The sequence below is a fragment of the Myiozetetes cayanensis genome, unplaced genomic scaffold (genome assembly GCF_022539395.1).
Source record: "Myiozetetes cayanensis isolate MyiCay16 unplaced genomic scaffold, myiCay2020 scf3, whole genome shotgun sequence".
Lineage (NCBI taxonomy): Eukaryota > Metazoa > Chordata > Aves > Passeriformes > Tyrannidae > Myiozetetes > Myiozetetes cayanensis.
The window spans coordinates 5,736,181-5,751,040 of record NW_026087521.1 but is presented as its reverse complement, the minus strand read 5'-3'; positions in this window follow the sequence as shown (position 1 = coordinate 5,751,040).

Sequence of the window (14,860 nt, the reverse complement as noted above, 5' to 3'; positions counted from 1 at the left end):
AATGCTATGAACATATCTGGAAGGAGCTTCTATCTTTTCTTTACCCAGATGTTTTTGTGTTTGGTTTAGAGTATCATGGGACAAACCCAAAACTTAGGTCGAGGAAGTCACAGAAAGCTGCAGAGAGCAACTTCCATTCCTCCCCTGGGTGATCAGGGTACATCTGTGGAAAGTGAGAGATGAGTTTGAACGGTCTGGTGGTGCAGAGACAATGGATTCTCCCAGATGGATGTTTCCTACACAGGCACTTGAGATACCATCGCTTGCTGTAAAAAATGGCCGAGATAGGATCTGTGGGGAGCAGAGGCAGCCTGTATCTGGTACTCTCTAGGAATGCCTTGAGCATTTAGCCCTCTTTGTGATTAAGCCAGAAGAATATCTGATTTCCAGGTTATGTTATAAATTAATTGAGAAATAGCCCTGAAGCTGCTGTGGGCAGTGCTGTTCTGTCCCGGTGTAGAAGCAGAGCTGGAGGCATCAAGAGCTGTGGTTATTAACTTCTCTCCAGCCTTCACAGTCTTCCTTTTGCCCTCTGGATACACAGATTCACCGCTGCCCCCTTCTCTCTTATCTGCTGCCTGCACTGCAGAGGCCAGCTCACCTCCTCCAGCCTTTGCTTCTGCCTCCTTCCCCACCATCCCCACCCCACCTGTGCTTATCCACGTACCCTCGTTCCCCAGAACTCTCCCCACTGCCCTGGTGGTTTCTCCTGCCTTCTCTCTCCATCAAGCCACGTTCCCCTTCCTTTTTGGCAACTCCAGAGCCTGATCTGATAGGCACACTATTGAGTTGTGTAGGAAGCTGGACCTAGTTTCTCTCCTCATTTCTGGTGTTAGTGCACCTCACTGGTGGGACGAGATTTGCAGGTACAAGGAAAACTCTGCAGAGGAAGAAGTTACCTGATGAGTTGTGCTGTCTTCAGGCTTTGTCTGCAGTTCAGCTGGGGAGGTGAACAAAGGGGAGCTGGGGTGTTATTTTGACATTCAGTACCTCAGTTTCATTTAAATTCTAGTTTTGGCTCCTAAATCCTCTCTTGGATCTAGTCTTTCATCTTTTCCTTCAGCAGACCCTGTTCTGAAAGCAAATCCTTTGCTTTTCCCATGTTTTGTCTGTTTTGAGGGGGGTAGGACAGTCTTTTACTGGTGTTGCAGTATCTGGGTAAAAGTGGCCTGATTTTAATAGTTGTTCCTTGGCTTCTGTTATCTAAAACATATGTTTTCTGACATTTAATAATAGTTTGTTCTCCCATACATCCCACTGTGTATAAACAGCTGGTTATTTTCCAGTGTTAGTGAGTATGAAATTAATGCAACTTATTTTCCTGTGGGGAATGGAGACATATGTCACTGAATTGCATTAAATATTAATAGTAGGATTTCCAAAGGGAGAAGTGCAGCTAGAATAAAAGAAATCTAGAAAATTATTTATTCCAAGAGAGCATAAAATACATATACTCAGAAATAAACCCATCTTTTTAAATTGCTGTGGGTTTTCGTGGTTTCATTTTTTTTCTCTTTCTTTTTTCTTCCTTTTTTTCATTTTCTTTGTTTGTTTGTTGTTTTGTTTTGGTGGTTTTTTTTTTTTCATTTCTGGTTTGATTCCTGTTAGAACTGAAAGTTAATTCATCTAATGGTCTTGCATTGGCCCATGATCTGTGCCTGGATGATCTGAATTCCAGTTCCCAAGGACAGGGTGTCCTGTATTTTGCACTGGAGCTGTATTTTCTGTTCCAGCTGAACTGAATGGTTGCTGGAGGAGGAGAGCAGGGTGGAGGGATTCCTTATAGATCATGTTGGAGGGAAGGACTTGCCACTGTCACCCAGGATGTTCTGGGAAGGGATGCTGGTAGGGCCGTGGGCACTGCCCAGGGTCAACTTCAAGTCAGTGGAACAAATCCCGGTAATTTCATTAGGAGCTGAATCAGGCCTTTACTAGATGAGGGAAGGGGTTTAGTCCTCTGTAGCAGAATGCAGCTGGACTTTGGACATCCAGATTTCATCTGCAATCCAAACAGCCTCTGCTTATCGGCCGTCGAAACCCTGCTCCCGCCTTATCTGCGCCGGTGCCTCTCAGTGCGCCAGGAAGGGTCACCAGCTGCACGTGCTGCACGAGGGGAACAGGAAACATCAGCACAAACTTCACCTTGTCCCAGATCGTGGCTCAGACGTTTTCCATCCTCCATCCAGTGTGTCCAGGGACACTCAGGAGCATTCATTCGCTCGTGAACTGGGTTTCTACGACTGCACCTTCCTAAAAACTGGGCTGGTGGATTCCCTTAATAGTTCAGAAAGTGAAAGCAGAGATAAAAATTTCTAGTCAAGGCAGTCCAGCAAGAAGATGAAAAGAGGAAAGAGGGATGGCAATCCTCACCTCCAGACCTTCAGGGACAAATCACGTATTTTACACTGCCATCGATGGATAAAATAATTCCCCACGGTGGCAATCCCCTAATCCCACGGGACAAGGCTATTAGAGGATAATCCCAGCCTAAATTGCAGCCCTATGCTTGAGCATTGGTTCTCCTAATGCTCTAGGATACAATTACAGAACGAGGCCTGGAAACCACAGCCTTTGTTCTGCCTTATTGCTTAATTGTTTAATGAAGTATTCACTTCATCTAAGTGAGTGCTTTGTAATTTTGTACTTGCATGCAGCTGGCAGTGGCAAAGAACTGGCTTTTTTACAGAATAATTTGTTCTCTTGGTGAAATAAGGTACCATTAAAGATATCAGGCTCCAATAGTAAATAATTTGAGAAATCTCCCCATAAAAAGGAAATCTCACCCAGGAGTGAAAGCACATTTGTTGCTGCTGGGATTTTGGTTTTTTTCCCTTTTCCCCTTGGTGCTGTGCAAAGACAGTTGGAAGAGGCAGTGTGACAGCTAGGACCAGATCTTGCACTAACAGGCCAGTTTCTGAGGCCAGGACACTGCCACCACATGCACCTCTCAAGCTGGAATGGGAGAGGCCTTCCCAACTGGAAAAAAAAAAGAAAATTACATAAATAAGCTTTATATCAAGATAAGAGCAATTTCCAGGCCCTTAAGTAAGTGCAAAGTCACTATATACAAGTGCAAATAACATTTTAAAAATGTTATTATGAAAACTTCTGTGGATTTCAGCAATGTCCCCAGTCCTATTCTTGAAAATACCCCTGTGCTCAGGGCAGTGTGTTGGACTCCAGCTCCCAGGAAGTTCCCTGGTGGAGGTCAGGTGCTCCAATTTCCTCCCAGCTGGTGGTAGGCAGCTCTGTACCTCCCAGCATTTCAGGTGTTTTGATATTTTGAAGCTTTTCTTTCTCTTTATAACTGTAGAAGGAGCTTAGGCAATCAGCTCTGGGCTCGGATGGCATTTTTGGCTGGGGCCCTGAGCTCTGGACACTGGATATCAGGAGATTTGCAATAGGCTGGTGGGAGAATATGACCCTGGGAACAGGAGAAAATGATTTGAATGTTGGAGGCTTTTTTTTTTGAGTTCCAGTCGTGCAGGGTCTCTTGCAAATTCTAAATACCAAAGTAACGTTCCCAGTGTGTAATACCAAGTTTTGTCTTTAATAGCTATGAAAGTGTTTTATGAGTAACATCAGTACAGACAGAACAGGTGAGGTCACCTGTGCACCAATCCCTTCCTCTCCTGCCAGCCCTGCCTCTTGGGAGGGAGTGCCTATGGATACATTCCTGGTTCTCAGGAGGAAGGGTGCTCCCACTGCAGAGGGACACAGCAGGAGAGGGGGTTCACTGACTGCTTTCCATGCACACTCTGCCTGTCCATGGAGTGCAGATGATGGGAAGGAAACCATCACACAGCTGCATTCGAGGCATCACCAAACAGTAGAGCATAGGACACCTGTATGTATATGGTAGATACAAATGACTATAGTTAATGCATCGTTGTTGGCCTCAAAAAAGTGATAAAAGGATGACTTTTAGCTGTTATGTTCCATTGGAAAGGCAGTACAGTGAAAACATTTTGTTTGTCAGGACACTTTGTGACTTGTTTTCGTGCAACTGCCATTTTCAACATCATTTAACAAGTCATTATAGACCTTTTAATAAATTATAGTCATTAACCTTGCCTAGGGTAACCGAGGGCAGGATTTTAATTCAGGCAGTGGAGAGCCTGTCCTCTAGGCCCGTGTTCAAGATCACAAGAGTGTCAGAGCCCACATCAATTCAAGGACCAGCAGGAACACACCTGGCTCACAGCCATCTCTTGTACCTTTACAATGCTGCTGGTTCCTGCCTGTGCCAGTGCAGAGAGGCTTCCCAGGCTGCTTTTATCCCTGCTCACTCCGAGCTGCCTCTGTGACCTGTTCTTGCAGCTGGAAGAGCTAAAGCATGGGAAGCCCATGGTTCGTTTGCCTTTAAGGATATACCTGCCAGCTTCTCTGTAGGGAGTTTCCTGCACTGACACAGAGGCAGGGATCTGACTCATGGCAGCTGGAGACACCTCCTGGAAGAGCTGTCATGGAATAGCCACAGGCAGTCGTGATTCAGTCCTGAGCAGTCTCATTAGCACCTGGTTTCTTAATGGCATCCTGTATATACTTACCGGCTATTTTTGTACCCTCCGTGCAACCAACCACTGCCTTAACAGGAATGCTCTGTCCACATGAAAGTCTTTTGTTTTGTTTTGTTTTGCTTTTTTTTTGTTTTGGTTTTAATCTGTATGGAAATGCTTGCATAAACTTTTGCTTAAGCCCTTTAAAATTTAAGCTTATAATTAAGAATATTAAAAAAAACCCACCTTTGCTTAAAACTGATGTTCTGTACCTTTTTCCTAAAGCCAAGACTTTAGCTTCTTTGAAGACAAGATTCAAAAAAAGCCATTGCAAAAGTATTTATTTAGCACATTTTTGTTCTTAAAGTGCTGTCTTGCCAGGTCTGCTGTTATTGCTGCTTATCGCTCTGAGGCAACGTTTGCTTTTTGTTCCAAAAGTTTCAGCTGTTTGCTTTTAGGGATGTTGCCGGTGGTGGCTCAATATCTGGTTACAGATGGCCAGAGTCTGGAACGGCTTCTGCCTGAACCAGCTTCTCCGAGTCAGGGCAAGATCAGAGGTGGCAGAACGAGCCCTCAGGGCAGCTCTGCCTGGGCTGTCTGGGAGCACACCTGGACTGGACGGGGGGATTGGGGCTGTCTGCTGGAAAAGGCTGAATCACCACTGACAGGGATGACTCTGCTCTGAGTGGAGCCTTTGTAGTGAAACCTGGCAAAGCACTTGAATCACATCTTCCCCCCAGTCTGCTGGTGAGAGTTGTCCGGGAGCTGCCGGGCACAAAGCTGACAGAACCTCTACCCCTGACTCCTGCAGGGCTAGCCTGGGCTGGACCCCACTTGCCACCTTGCTGCTTATCGGTGTGCTTGTTGACCTGGCTGTGTTCCCCGCATTCCAGAGCTGCTCGCTGGATGTTGTTTGTTTGAATTCCTCTGCAGCTTCGGCACAGCCCCGTGTGTACTGACTCTTTCGGTGTTTGGAGTTGTAGACTTCCCTCACCGTGGCTTTGAACAACGTATGCGCTCCCCATCCTTCTACAGCGTGGGAATCTGGGGAGAATCAGCTGATTCCCTGAAATTCCAAATATTAATAATGGTATCATTATAGGTGGCCAAGCTCTCTTACTTTTCATGAAGCCAGTGAGTAAAGCTGAAGCTCAGATAAAGAGACACCTGGCATTTGCCTTTGTTCATATTTACAATAGTCTAATGATTACCTTCGCAGGCTCCTGCAAAGTGTTCACCTGCCCAGAGGGATGGAATGACTCTGCAGGATATCTGCATTACAATTGGAATATTGTTCCTGCTGGGAGAGGACTTGAGAGAATATTTTTATTTTTCAGCAGCTCCTGCTGTGCCTTGGCTTTTGCAGTCCATCTGGACTAACACCTTCAGCAGACTCTGGGCCAGCAGTGACAAGCACATTAGTTCATCACCAAGCTGTGAGTAGCACAGTTGATTAGTTTTTATCATTCACTGCTTTTAGTGTGTCACACAGAACTTTAGAACTTCCTTTACACGTGGGGAAACTGAGTAATGGAGAGGAGAGGTGGTGCCACTTAGTTCACCTGTTAAGGAGGGTGGAAGAGATGCTGGCTGGCTGAACTCTGGCTGGGAGACCTATCCTCTGGATTGCTACCTATTCCTGAAAATCTGGGGCATGAAGGCATGATTGTCACACTCCTGTCACCTCTCCTGCCTGGCTTGTGATCCACTCTACTAGGAAGGCCTTTCTGAATCCCTTCTTCCCTCCAGAACCTCTTACTAATCTACACAGACCCATCTGGATCTAAAACTAAGACTCCCAAGGAAAGCCACGACAGCCAGGCTCTCCCAGACTGTTCTGAACTGTCCAGGTCCCCAGACACAGCTGTATTTCTCACAGGTGCATTTCTTAAAGCAGAACAGGGTCTCCTCTTGCTTCCAGAGACCTTCCCAGAATTTGGTACCGAGTCTCGTTGTCTTGAATCAGACTGCAACTGGTCCTCCGAGTGAGGATGCAAAGGCAGGGGCTGCAGGGAAAGTGGGAGAAGAGAGTTCAGCCTCCTGAGCCGCGGGGCTTGCAGGAGTATTGTATTGTCTGACGTGTGCTGTTCCGAGAGCTGCCCGAATAGACCAGGGGCTCGTTCCCTGCGAGCACTGAAGCAGAAAAAAGGCCGGCAGAACCTGCCTGACGCACCAGCCGGGAGCCGCTTCAAGCTGTGAGCTGTCATTGCCCTCTGCTGACAGTTTGGTGCATGGGGCCGTCACCGTAAAATCGAGCGTTCTCAGTTCCAGAGCAAACAAGGATTTCCGAGGATCTGCAGTAAACTGAAGGAACCTCCCTCAGACAGAGATTTCTGGGGCTTAGTGCTGGATTTTTTTATGTCCTTTCTCACTGTTGTAGCTCAGATGCTACACATCAATCGCTCAATCACACATCAGTCATCCCACATCCAAGACAAGCCCAGTGTAAGCTGCTGTGCAAGACGTGGAGTGCACACAGAGTGACACCCAAGTTTCCCCTGGAGTCCTTGAGGCGTAGAGGGACAACACAGATAAAGCATAGTAAAAAAAAAAAGACTGATCAGCCCCATTTTACCTGTATATCACTGAGATGCTGAAAGGTCCAGCTGAGCCACAAACAGCAGCTCTGGTGCCCTGCCTGGAAGTCAGATGAATTCAAAGCAGAAATAAACCACAAGTCCTGACTGCAACGAGAACAGATCACACCCTTTGCATCTTCTTTCCTTGTTTTAAATTGTTTTCCTCACAAGGTTAGGTAGCTCCTTAGGTCAACCAAAGCTGAAATTCAAATGCTGTTTGGGGGCCAGCAGGTCAGGAAGCAATGACCTATGGTAAATAGGAGATTGCACTGGACAGTCACATTTCTTTTCTGCCTCTGTCAGTTCGTCCAAGGTCACAGTGGAGTTATGTGAGAAAGCCAGAAAGTGAATCAGTGGTGGGGTTTTTTGTTTGGTTTGGTTTCTTGCTGTTTGGTGGTTTTTTGTTTGTTTGTTTGGTTTTGGTTTTGTTTTGGGTTGTTTTTGTCCATGGCCTTAAAATCTGTTTTCTTCTTATTTACATTTCAGAATTATCTAACAAATGGCTATAGGAATGTCTTTAATTAAATATTATAGTGAGAAATGGGACAGAAAGGTCTAGGACATTTTAAAAATTGTTTTTTCAGCCTATGAACTGCCACTGAACTCTTTACCAGGACTTTTCCTGTGGCAGATTTACTGTTTGGGTTCTGCTGGTTTGGTCGTTGTGAGTGCTGAATAAATTGGTGTTGCATTTCAACCATCCAGTGCCTCATAGAGATTTCAGGCTGTCCAGGGAAATATTCCTGGGTTGTCTGCTCTGAATAAATGCTCATGTGGAAGAAGACTAAAAGCTTACAGGAATATCCACAGACACCAAAGAAAAAGGACTTTCATCTTTGACAACTTCCATTTTACCATGCTGAGTACAGGGTGAGGACCAAGTGTGTTCTCACAGGCTCTGTAAAAGGATGAAAGTCTTCTCTTGCTGCCAGACAAATGCTATTCCCCTACTCAAGCAGCAAAGGCTTCTGATTCCAGCAGCTAAAACCAGTTTCCAAGCCCAATTATGGGGAGGAGACACCAAAATCTAAATTCCTGTGAATTGTAATGGTGTCACTGCATTAAGTAGATTACAGCAAGAATAAAAGCAACAATAAGTAGTAGTGTTGATAATTAATAATTACCTCAGGCTGATTGTCTTTGCATGAATATTCTTGCTGGTCCCAGTGAAAAAGGGGTAAATTAGGTCAGTTTTTCACTCCTCTGTGTGGGTGCACCTTGGTGTTTCTCCTGCAGGGCCTCCTTTCAGAGAGCCAAATTCTCTCACTGCCCTGCTCTTTCATCTGTTATTTACATTATCTTTCATTTCTTACAGGTTTTGCATTAAAACCCAATGTTTTCCCCCACAGCAGTATTGATGGCCGTGATACCAGGTTTTAAAATATGATGTGGTTATTTTGTACAGCTTTACAAATTTGTGGACTTGTAGGAAAAAAAAAAAAAGTTAAGCCCCAAGGAGGGAGGGGAAAAGCAGAATAAGAAAGAATTCCATCAAAAACAACAACAGCAAACAAATAAAAAAAGAAAAAAAAGAAAAAAGCACCCTAATTTAAACTATGTATAACCTAATCTAGTGAGGTCTTGAAAGAGAAGGGGGATTAACTCAGAAGTATTCACCATGTCTATATTTATAGACCATCCTAACACTCAGAAGAGAAGATTTTGTAACATGATTAAAACCTTAAACAACAGATGATAAAGTTTTAATAGCATGAAGGATGTATTTCATTAAACACGTACAGGAAGCCAAATATTAATTTCTAGGCTGAGGAACACAAGAGGAGGATGACTTCATGTGCTCGCTTGCTTTTTCCTTTCCCCCATGTTCTCTGTACAGTTTCCTAATTCTTTATGGTTTCCCTCCAGAGGCATCACTCAATGTCTACACTGGGAATGATTTTGGGCCGGGAAGTGCAGAAGACGGAAGCAGGGATATCTATCACATTATCCTTGATGCTGACAGGGCAGGGATGGCAGGCAAAACATCCCTCATCTTTCCAAACATGATTTCATCCCCTGTAATTGTTTAGAGGAGGACAGGTCTGGAATAAAACCCGAGTGCCACTTCGGAAGGCCTGACGCCTTCTCTGTCATCAGCAGCAGAGGCACCTGAATGTCAACATTCTCTTACTGCAGTCAATTTGTCCTTAAAAACTCCTTCAGAAAGCAGGATATGGCTGGAGCTTCCACTCCCGAGACATGGCTCATTACATCAGACTTCCTGACACGTGGCTCGAAGGAGCGAAAATGTTGCCAATCCATCCCCATTCCGCCTCCACAGGAGGGGACATCGGGCCTTCAGCACAACCAGTGGGTGAGATCAACACCTGTGTCCATGTGAAGTCCAACAGGGCAACTTGCACTGCCATGCAAGTTACTTTAAAGAGTTGGGTTTGTTTTTACCTGGGCTGGAGGAACGTTTATTTTCAGTGAACTCGGAGGGAAAGTCAAAGTCTCTCATGTTAAGCAGCCAGGAACAATAATCATGCATCAAAGCCATGGATCTGGCTTAACTTTCAGTAGTTCAAATTCAGATATTTTATCACCTGGTTGTGTTTTCAATTTTTTTTCTCTTAACATGATCAATAAAATATGCAATAACACTGTGATGCTCCCGTTGTCACGACGCCGGGATACAAATATTTAAAATAAGTATTAATGTTTTAAAACTCATAGCATGGAAATTACCACAGTTGGCCACATCAGAGTTGAATAAACTTATTTTTCCCCTTTCCAAATACACAATGGTATTGTGGGTACATGTCTGCTATTTTCTTTTTGGAAAAGCTATGGCTTTGACAAAAATAATTCCTAATATTGACAACGAGCAGCCAGGAGATGGTACATTATACTATGGAGAGTGAGAAGTGTAAACCTCTGATGGATTTTTCCTTCCTTTGTGAGTGTAAACCAGGATGGGGATGCATTATTCAGTAGTGAAATTCAGAATTAGTATAATTGAGGTGCAATGCCAGTGGAATCAAGACAAATGAATCCTCCTCGTTGCAGTATGAGATTTGTCCTATAGCTTTAGGTCTTCATGGAAATTTAACCATTTGTCTCTTCTCCTTATTGCTTAGAGAAGGCAGCCAGCATTTCCATGAGATTATTTAAATGTAGAGTTATTAGAAAAGTTTGCAGCTACAGAGACAGATGGGTTTTACATAAAATCCCTGCTCTTTGTAGCAGCCCAGTGTGATATTGAGCAAGATAATGGTCAGAAAGTACATTGCCAGGCTCCTAATGAGAAACTGTTGACAGTAGAATTACCCCAACATTCATCAAAAAGCCAATAAACGTCAAGCAAGGGGCCTTTGATGCAGTGGCTCATAATTCCTGTTCAGAAGCCTTTGCAGTCACTTCAGGGCACACAATCACCCTGCGTTTCTGCTGATTTCACCAAAAACTTTGTTGCTGAAGAATTACAGGGAGCAGGTGTCAGCATGCCCCGGTTCCAGCGCCACGGGCTCACCGTGACACCTCAGGCACAGCACATTTGGCCTCAATTTCCCCATCTGCAAGACAGGAATGACAGTACAGGAATCACCCAGAGGCAATTCTGTGAAGGACACGGTGTTGGCATCCAAATGCTCACAAATCATGAGCTAGACAGGAAGAACTCCGATGCTGACTCCTGCCAGTGAGGGAGTCGTGAATTTTTAATGTTAGCTGTGTCCAGCTTTTTGGGAACCTTTGCAGTTCATATTTTCAAGCTCTCCCCTCCACAGCTACAGGAGATTACTTAAAACTGAGGTGAAACTAATTCTCACCCAGGTTGATGGATCCTGCATTGGGCAGCCTTAAGGAGGTTCTATGAAAGCTCAGATAAACTGTTCTTTGGCCCTGTGGAACACAGAGGGTGTAAATACCTTGCCTGTCACCCAACTCCTCTGTTTGTCTTCAGCAAATATCCCCCAAGTGATGTGGTGAGGCAGGTCCATGAATTAGGAACAGCCTTGAGCTGAGTGTTCCTCTCCTTGTCTCTGCTCCCTGGCTTTAGGTTTGCCTTGTCCAGGAGGGGAGCCTGAAGCCACATCACAAGTGACGTGACCACACCCTCTAGATTTTGCCTGTATATATCTTTTCTAAAGTTTCCAGGTAAAGGCTCAGAGCCATTCTTCTAAGGCTCCATGCACCCTGAGGTAGTTCAGTCCATCCATACTGGCCATTCCTTGCCTGTACTTTCTTGACCAGTTTGCATTCCAGCTGTTCCTGTGCATACGGACACAAAACACATCCCTGTTGGTCATTTCCAGGGACAAGCTGCATCCCAGAGGCTGTGTGAAGATGGGGTTGTGCTTTGTTTCCAGAGGAGGCTCAGTGTGTGCCACATGCTATCATTGTCACTTGAAACTGGGCTAATTACCTGGCAGACATTGCTGCAGAGAGCTCCTTTAATAAAAATGAATGGGGTGACAGGGAATAGGCTCCTTGCTATTTTGGGACAAACTCTTCCCTCGGGCAGCAGATAACCACGGTGGTAAGGCTCCCAATCCATCATTTGGTTTGCTGTTTCTTGGCTGTAGAACTTAATTAACAATTCTGGAACTGCTCTGTTTCCCGGGGATAGCTTGTAAGTCCATTAAATTAAACAATAAAGGCAGATGTGGGCAAAAATAAAAATCCCATGCAAGTCCGAAATGAAAAATTGTTTTGTCAGTCTTCAGGGGCCAGTGCTGGAATGTTATAAAACCTGTTGAAGTTTTTCTGTCTAGTGATTCAAGCAAGAGATAAATGTTCCTGTGGATGCCACCATTCGTGGAACTGATGATTACTAATTAAACAGGCATGTAGTGACAGGAAAAGGAGGAATGGTTTCAAACTGAAAGACAGTAGGTTTAGGTCAGATACTGGGCAGAAATTCTTTCCTGTGAGGGTGGTGAGGCACTGGCACAGGTTGCCCAGAAAAGCTGTGGCTGCCCCATCCCTGGAAGTGTCCAAGGCTGGGTTGGAGGGGCTTGGAGCAACCTGGGCTAGTGGAAGGTGTCCCTGCCATGGCAGGGGGGTTGGAACAAGATGATCTTTAAGGTGCCTTCGAGCCCAAACCATTCTATGATGATTCGATGATTCTATAATTGCATAATTATTTGATTGCATGAAATAGTACAAATATTGTGAAAACTGAGTTAAAAACCTATTTTTTCTATTCAAGATCTGCAAGTACAAGACAAACATTGGTCCTACCTGTGAATTAGGCTGAAAAACACCATGAGCCTTCCCAAGAAGTGTCCTTTAGGATCTGAACTCAGCTGTCCAGAACATTGTACTCCTCAGCATCCCCGGACTGGAACTGTGAAGGAGCTCGAGGCATTATGGTGCTTGGTGTTCTACAGGGAAAGCCAAGGAGAAGGTAACAGTCCTAACCTTTCCCTATCACGTAACCAATTTTTGGACACCATTTCTGATAGTTAACTCCCCCTCCCAACACCACTTTACCTTGCTCAAGTGTGCCTGTTCTTAACTTCCATTAATTCTGCTCATAGTGAAAAGGTTTAGGAGACCTCTCTGTCTTTGGAATATCAGTGTCCTACAAGGACATTCAAACTGAATCAATCCATGTGCAGGAATAATTTGATTCCACTGTGATACAACTATATTATTTCAAATGAAGTAATTATTCTTTTAAAATGCATTTTTTTCCCTTCAAAAATTGCAAGCAGGAGTTAATAATAATAATAATAATGCCAAAGCCCATCCAGTGTAGATGGCAATCAACTGCAGAATATTTTCTAAATATCTGAAAGAATGTGCTCATCTAAACTGTCACTTTTGCTTTAAGATGGCCAGTGAAACCATTTTATTACTGCAGTTAGCTGGAAAGAGCACTGTTCTGCAAAAATCAGATAATGTACTTATTTCTAAAAGCCTGGAACAAAAGAGCCAGTTGAGATTTGCTGAGTAGTTGCAAGATAGCCATTAAATATAAATATTTTTAAAAACAATTTACTCTTTCCTAATGCTTTTAGAGCAGCATGTGGGAACAGAGTCTAAGTGCAGCATCTTACTGCATTGAAAAGGACATGATGAAGGTTATTGGGCTCCAGATTTAACTCTTCTCTCTCTTAATTGCTCATAACAGTTCCTAACTTGTATTAACCGTGTGAGGTTTTTTTATAAACTTACCCGTCTTTACAGGTGGTAACAATAAAAGTTTATATTTTTAAAACAAATAGTCCCAATGTACCCCTTTTTTCTGATTTCTATAGAAACAAACTATGCTGAGTGGGGAATTCAAGCTTAAGTTTCCATTCCTCAAAGCAAAAACTGCAGCAGAACTGAAAATTTCTCTTTTCCACCTGTAGATGGGAAAGGGAATTGCTTTGTGGGGCTGGATGTGTATAAATGGTAAAATATTTGTATCACTGGTTTCAATAAGAGGCCTGTGGGGACAGTCCTGGGACTTTCCTGGGGATCTGATTCACTCCAGTGGGGAACTGAGGAAGGAACTCACATTCAGCCAGCCAGGGAACCAAGGACATGGGAGCAACATACCTTAAAAAAATCCTTCCTGATTCATGATACTTCCACATTTGGAGTTTTGGGAGCCATAGGTTGGATTAATTTGATCTAACTGAAGACATCTAAGTCTGTGCTTAGCACTTTGGGCTACTTGTACTGTCAACAAAGAATAAAAGGCCCATCCGTGCAGTGATTCGCCTGATCTCGCTTAGATGTCTGTTTAAGGATGAGATGGATGAGCCTCCATGATTTGGCTATGTGGAACTTGGGGAAGAAATGCCTTTGCTGGGAGGCCATCCCATGTTGGTCACCATGGATTGGTATCAAGACTTGCATCACTCAGTATCACCATCAGCATGAGATCCTCAGCAGTTTGGGCACAACCAGTATAAAGGGATGTGAACTGGTCCACTGCTGGGCTGCCAAGCTGGTTACCTACACAACCTGACCTACAGAGAGGGTGGAGGAAGCAGGGCTTGTTCAGGCTGGCAGAGAGATCAGTGTGGTGTAAGTGCAGCCTGTGACTGCTTGAAGACAGTTACACAGATAATGGAGCTGGAGTTTTCTCAGCAATGTCAGATAATGTAACCAGGGGCAATGGACAAAAATTCTGCTTCAAGGCTCAGACTGGACATTACCAAGAAATATTTCACCAGGAGGGTTGCAAAGCACTGTAAGAGATTGCCCAGAGGAGTAGCTGAATCCCTGCTGTAGGAGGTTGTCAAGTCTGTAAATCCATGGCTGAGCTGCTCCAGTGCTGGTAAAAACCCGGCTTTGAGTACAAGGATGGACTTGCCAACTATCAGATCCAAGATTCTGTGATAAACTGAAGACAAACAGCCTGAAAATTACAGCTGGGTCAAGTCACTGCCAGGTGGGGATCTCTGCTGAAGCCCACGGGGTGGCTTTCACCCCAAGCCATGCTCATCCTCCCTGGAGTCAACAGCACAGTTCTCTAGAGCTGGGACAAGCTGACAGTAGAAAACCAGGATTTGCTATGGGATCCATCCAGTTCCTAAGCAGACATATCCATAAGGAGCAATGGATCACTGTTACAGGCTTCTGTCTGTAACACCCAAACAGTCCTGGAATCCATTATGATATGTACTACCATCATCTCTGGCATGTGCCCAAGCCCTTTAATTCTCTGTTAATAAATGGAAATTCTCACCCAGAACTATGGGGAGAGGTACTGAACAGGATGATCTGAGCTCCCTCTCAGTCTCTGTGACTCCCTGAGTAACCTGGGACATCTTAAACTGATTTTTGCAGCACAGAGTTCCTCCTAAAACCACAAATTAAATTCACTGCTGAGAAAACCCA